The sequence below is a fragment of the Pseudorca crassidens genome, chromosome 14, assembly GCF_039906515.1.
Source record: "Pseudorca crassidens isolate mPseCra1 chromosome 14, mPseCra1.hap1, whole genome shotgun sequence".
NCBI classification, from domain to species: Eukaryota; Metazoa; Chordata; class Mammalia; order Artiodactyla; family Delphinidae; genus Pseudorca; species Pseudorca crassidens.
This window is the reverse complement of record NC_090309.1, coordinates 53,695,564-53,702,461: the sequence shown is the minus strand read 5'-3', so window position 1 is coordinate 53,702,461 and position 6,898 is coordinate 53,695,564.

Genomic DNA, 6,898 nt, shown 5'->3' with positions numbered 1-6,898 from the left:
ATTTTAAAAAAAGTAACAAACCTAGTTTAAAATGAAGAAAATATTTGATTCTAAAAACAAAACATAAAAAAAGCACTTATGATGTACACATTGCTACATTTAAAATAGATAACCAACAAGGACCTACAGTATAGCACAGGGAACTCTGCTCAATATTCTGTAATAACTTAAATGGGAAAAGAATTTGAAAAAGAATAGATATATGTATAACCAAATCACTCTGCTGTACACCTGAAACTAACACAACATTGTTAATCAACTATACTCCAATATAAAATAAAAATTAAAATGAAAGAAAAGAAAAGCACCTACGACCCAGTCCCTGGCCTGAGGGAGCTTAGAGCAAAGGTCGGAGTTGAGACCGCCTCACAGGTGCTCCAGCACCACCAGGAAGCTTGGGCTAAAAGCCAGCCTAGCTCTCAGGACCTAGTTGGATCTGTCTCCAGGGGCCCTAGAGCTCAGCCAACAGCTCTGGGGCTACAGGCTCCCCTGGAAGATCTCCTTCCTCTCCAGTCCACTTTACAAGCTAATTCTGAAGGGTTTACTTACCTTGGTGAGGGGGTCAAACCATTTCCTTGAAATGGTCTCTGCAACTGCCCCCTCCCTTCAGTCTGATTTATTTTCTGTGATAAGCTCTGGGGTTGGGATGCAAGGAGTGAGGGACTTAACATCAGAGGAAGGCAGAAAATGAAGGAAAGGAGAGAAGGGGGAACAAAGAATAAAGGAAAAAATAAACAAAATGAGCTCCCTACATGTAACCTGGGAGGTTCCTACGGCTCTGAGGAAACGGAGGTCCTCTGCCCTCTTCCACTCCCATACCACACCTTTACCTTTCTGGGGTCCTCCATCCTGAGTGAGGCTCCCCAGTTATGAAATGCAGAAGTTGCAGAACCAAACCTGGTAAGTGAGGCCAGCACCCAAGCTGGCTTGATATGAAAGTGTGAGTGCATCAGCCACTGCTCTCGCTCTCCACTCCTGCACCCCACAGCCTCAGGGCTGGGCTTCACGCTGTGGTGTGGTTTGACCAGAGCAGGTGACTGGGAACTATTAGGGTACTATTAGGTCCTAGCTTCTGGGACCACTGACTGACGGACGAATGCTGGGGATCAGAGTGCCTTCCCCACTCAAATTTGACTCTTACTGGATTGCAGCCTCCTTTGGGCACAGCCTTTCATACATAATGAAAATGAGTTGAGTTCACATACACCCTGTTCTGAGCACTTGTTATGTGCCACACACTGTTCTGAGTTCTTTACATGGAATTAACTCAATTAATAATCACCCCTCCTACTATTATCTCCGTATTACAGATGAGAAAACTGAAAAATTCTGGTACTATCTGTAGTGAAATGATCAAAGGAGGTGTCCTTAAGACTCCTGAAGGAGCGTAGGAGATTGGAAGGACCAAACCTGACCAAGTGTTTGGCGATCTGGTAAATAAAGGGCAAGCTGGCTGGATGTCCTGAGCCAGCCCCTTTTTCTCCAGCGAAAAAGAAATTCACCTGAGGGGGACTTCCCTGATGGTCCAGCAGTTAAGACTCCACCTTTCAACGCAGGGGGTGTGTCTCACATGCCTTGTGGCCAAAAAACCAAAACAGAAGCAATATTGTAACAAATTCAATAAAGACTTAAAAAAAAAATGGTCCACATCAAAAATATCTTAAAAAAAAAAAAAAAAGAAATCGGGCTTCCTTGGTGGCACAGTGGTTGAGGGTCTGCCTGCCTATGCAGGGGACACGGGTTCGTGTCCCGGTCCGGGAGGATCCCACATGCCGCGGAGCGGCTGGGCCCGTGAGCCATGGCCGCTGAGCCTGTGTGTCTGGAGCCTGTGCTCCGCAACGGGAGAGGCCACAACAATGAGAGGCCCGCGTACCACAAAAAAAAAAAAAAAAAAAGAAATCCACCTGAGTGATGGGCTATCCAGAAAGAGAGTTGAATTAGGAGTTGGGGGACCTAGAACCCAAGTCATGAACCTGTCCCTGATCAATAGAGTGACCTTGAACAAGTCATGTTACCTCTCTGAGCCCAGGCTCCCTACCAGTGAAGTGGGAGTTGGAGTTGGGGGGCCAGCTCACCTCCTTTGATCATTTCACTGCAGATAGTAATGGCCCCAGAATTGGTCAGTGTCCTCATCTGCAGTAGGGGTGGGAGTTATGACCTAAGGTTCAATGACGCCTCTAATTGCTGGCTCTGAGCTCTGCAGAGCAGCTGGCAGTGGCGTTCCTGGGAAATGAGCTGGAGGCTGCTACAGTTTGGCAATTTCCCTGAACAGCTGGTGTGGAGAGCAGGGAGGGCAGGACAACCTCTGAGACTCTGGCCAACTGCAGTGTATATTAAGGGCAACCCAGATGGCCGCTAGCCAACAACCCGTGCTGTGTAATTTGCAAGCCGTACTTTCTCCTTCTGAAGGTCTCTCTCTCCAGGATATGGGGAAGGAAGTCTGTCCCTTTCCACTTCTGCACCTGCGCACCTGAGCAAGGCCTCAGCCCGAGCCTCTATCGTCCCCTGGATCCCATGAGTCTCCTCCTTCCCCAAGGCCAATCTGTGGCCCCTCACGTGGGCTCCAGGACCACCATGCCTCCTTGAACAGGTTTTAGAGTAGGGGGTCGAAAGGAAAAGCACATTCTCCTGCCCCACCTTTGTTCCAAATGTGGATACGGGCTCTTTTTTTTTTTTTTTAAGGCTGTAAGGTTAAGAAAACCGCTGAAGGCTTGGGGTTGACAAAAGAGAGTTAAAATTACACAAGGAAAACAATTAAGTTGGAGATTGCCTACAGACTCTCCTAGAGTCCACTGACCCATGGCCTGGGGTGCCCTGCATGCCTCCCCCCAGCCCCACACTGCCTGCCGGCCACCATCAGACTGCAGAGCTAACCCAACTCTCACGGGCAGGAGGGCCACTGGCCAGATCTCCCCTGCCTGGAGTTCAGGCCCCAACTCTGTTTTCCCCAAGAGAGAAGAGGAAAGCCTCTCTTCCACCACGTGAAATTCTGCCATGAGTGGTGGTTCTGTCTGCCCACTAGAAAGAGAGCCTTCTGTATTGGTATGCATAACCATTGCTTTCCTCTTGTCTCAACCTGTCCATGCCGGAATAACGCCAACCTTCCCTCTGCATGATCAAAAAGCCCAGTGTTTTTCCCAAAATAAAAAGCAGTCTATTCCCTTAGGTGGATTTCCTTTTGTCCTCTTGCTAAACAGAAAACAGCTGAGGCTTTGAAATGACTGTGTCCCCTGCTTCAAGCCTTCTAGATTGCAGAGTCTGATACGAGAGCACCCCATCACACAAGTCATAATCAGACATGAGGAACCACATTTGGACCAGTCATGGTTGAAGGCAGAAGGTGCCCCGTAGCCTTCAGAAGCAGATCCTTCTAAGAGTCAAGGTTTTAAACTAAGCATAGAATTAGAATGGCCTGCAAGTCTGTAGCACATGGCTTCATCAGCCAGCAGGACCAAATTACCCCTGTGTTTATTTTTTTAAAAAGGCATTGACCTATGAATAAACAGCACTTGACATTGAAAATTGCCACTTAAATACCCAGCTCCTCTTCCCGATTACAGCAGCCTTAGGAGCTCTTCCAAATTGTCACCTAGCATGAATATGACAGCAAACAATGCTTTAAAGGTAAGTAATCTGCTCTATAATTATTTTAGCTGCTGCAACTGCCAACCAGCAGGATCACTTATGAGAAAGGCTGCAGTCCTCCCTTATTAAAGATGCATGAATATACAGTCTCTTGATTGTGGAAATAATCAGCAGACTATCTAATGCAAGAAGACTTAGCCACAGAAGAATTAATTCGGGTGAAACTGATTAAGGAAAAGAGGGTAAAAATCTATCTGTGATGATTCAGGCTCCGATTAAACTTAAGCATTAATTCTCACATTCTTTTCAAATTAAGAGCCTCATCTAAATACTCTGCATTAATATTCCAACATACTCCGCTCTCCCTTAACCAAAGAGAAACACAGGCGTTTCTAATGAAAGCTAAAGATCCTGCTCTTGTTACCCATCAAGCCACTGCATCAAGATTTCAGGAGCCTGGAGCTTTTATTATTTAAATAAAAGACAGCTGGGGACGGGGAGTGAACTCAAATTCTTTGTGGTCTTGAGCACTTAGGACTTTCGTTGGGAGATTCTCTTAAAAGCTAAAGGAAGCATACAACACAACTAATTATATGATAGCTGCCAGAATTCTCTTTGTCTTGCGGTAACCTGCTTTGGTACAGATAAGGGGGCCTTGAAGGGGGTCATATATTCCATCCCTCTCCCTGAGACGGAGCTGTGTCAAACCAGAGACCCGTCCGTAATTATCTGCCGTCTCGTGAGAGGCGGCCGGGCACTGGGGCTCCACAACTCCCTTGGTAACGCGATCAGGCAGCTAATACATTCCCAGATCCTGCGCGCCCTCCCCCTCTTCCCCCAGCAGCCGTTTGAAGGATGTGAGGAGGAGCTTCCCGCATCATTGATTTTTCTCTTTTCACCTTTCTTCCACTAGGAGCCCGCTCCGTGCTTCCTGGCTCTCCCTGTCTAAACCTCCAAACAGTGTTTCGGTTTCACAGGGTCACTGACCTTTCCGTGCTCCTCCAACGACTTCTATCTTTGCAGCTCTGCTTCCACCTGCCGCCTTGCCTTTGGTCCCATGGGCGTTATGGTTGAGTACATCCTTTGTCCGAGCGGGAACTCGAGGCTGAGAAGCAACCCAGACGGCTCGGAGCAGTCCCTCTGCCTGGGATGCATGCCCTCAGCACCATCCGGGGGACCCGCTGGTCCAGGTGCTCTGAGATGGAGGGCTCCGGGTTGCCAGCCTTATCGGAGACATGTGGGGAGACAGAAGTAAAGCAATTTCAAGCCCTTTGTTTGGCCTGAATAAGATCTGGTTTTCCTCTTTCGCAGCCCTGGGAGACAGTCATGGTTCCCATTTCACTCAGGAGACAGACCTGCTTACAGAGGCCTTCAAGCAGAGTCTTCCTCCACCGTGGGGAATCCAGCCAGGTCCCCCCGGGGAGTTTACCAAGCATCACCCTGGGGAGAGGGCGGTCCAGACAGGGAGCAGCCTAAGGGGACCTGGGAGCAGCATGAATGTGGCAGGTTTCCCCTTCCTGGGCCTACAAGGGAGATCCCGTTTACATTTATGATAAAATGTCCACAGTGACCCTCTCCCCACACAGCCCTACTTGCTGGTCTCAACTGCTTCTAGCATAGCTGGGCAGACGTCGGTGGAGGAATCCCAGGTAGGTCACCAAGGAGCTACAGGACTGCTATTACTGAGAGCCTCAGGGAGAAGTCCAGTTACTCAGGGGAGCAGCCATACTATTCGGCAACCGGGCTCCACTGCCCACACCTCCAGGTCCAGGTTCACCACAGGTGACTTTGAACAACAAAGGAGGAAAATGGCAAGGTGGCCAGGCCCTGCCTCCTCTAAGAAAGCTCCTTCACATCTATGTAAATTCCTGGATGCAAATTGTTACGAGGGGGAGGGGCAGAGACCCCCCCCAAAGCAGCCCAGCCCCAAATGCAAATAGTCATGGGGGAGGGGAGGGATGGTCACCCTAACAACATCCATCCACAGAGCCTGGAATCCCAGACTCAATGGAAGTGGCCATGCCCTGCATGAAAACTGCTACAGCTGGAGCCCATCTTCTCCCTCCCCTTTCTCCCCTACAGCCTCTCTTTCACACCGTTCTTCTCCCAAATTTCCTTCAATTCGATTATTAGCAGCCTGGTTCTGAGGACCTACCTGGGACTTTAACCTTGTCCTAGGAACTGAGGAGGATGCAAGAGATAAAGATGGGATCCCTGCCCTCGAGAATTTCACAGGGGCTTCCCTGGTGGCGCAGTGGTTGAGAGTCCGCCTGCCGATTCAGGGTACGCGGGTTCGTGCCCCGGTCCGGGAAGATCCCACATGCCGCGGAGCGGCTGGGCCCATGAGCCATGGCCGCTGAGCCTGCGCGTCCGGAGCCTGTGCTCCGCAACGGGAGAGGCCGCAACAGTGAGAGGCCTGCGTACCGCAAAAAAAAAAAAAAAAAAGAAGAATTTCACAGGTTGGCAGGAGGATGACGTTAACTCAACCAAAGCAAGTGAAAACCATAGTAGATAGTGTATCATAAAGTATTAAATCAGGTGCCACCAATTTCACATTGAATGAAATCAGAGAAAGGGAGCAACCCTTGGGACGTGGGCCGGGGTGATCATGGAAGCCGGAGTTGAAGCTGAATTGGCATCACATGGATTGAGGGGAGAGAGGAAGGATTCCAGGGAAGCGTGGGTCTGCGCAAAGGCCCAGGCTGGAGGGGAAAGTAATCCTGGGGAGTAAGAGAGCCAAGCTTTGCAGGCCTTGAATGCCAGCTTTAGAGGTTTGGGTTTTAGCCTAGACTGTTAGATCTCAAACTTTGGTGCGCTGCAGTGTTGCCTGCGGTGCTGGTTAAAATAAGTTGCCCTGGCCCTTTATGTATGGGGCATTTTAAACAAGCATCCTAGGTGACTCTGATAGTGGCCCACAGTCGAGGTGGCTGCAGGTCCTCTCCTCGGCATTTTGTCCCTCCTGTGGGTAAAGATGGGCTTTGTCAGCACCATGGAAACCATGAGGCTACAGAGGATTCCCAGCTTCTGTTAGGGTGTTGATCCTTGTCTCCTAGGAACCTGGAGGCTGGGGCAGTGGATAATTTTGACTACACAGTAGCCAAAGGGAAAGCAGTCCTGATGAAAAACAAAATAGAAGAGTTACACCTGTAGAACAGTGGAGAAGCTACCTTAGATCCTGGGACCCTGTGGGCCCCCTCTTAAGCTATCCCACTGAGTAAAAAGTGGAGCCAACAAAGAAGTTTGGTGGAGATATTTTTTATATGATAAAGGTGTTCAGCTCTAGGTTTCTTTCAATAGCCATCGCCCCTTACCG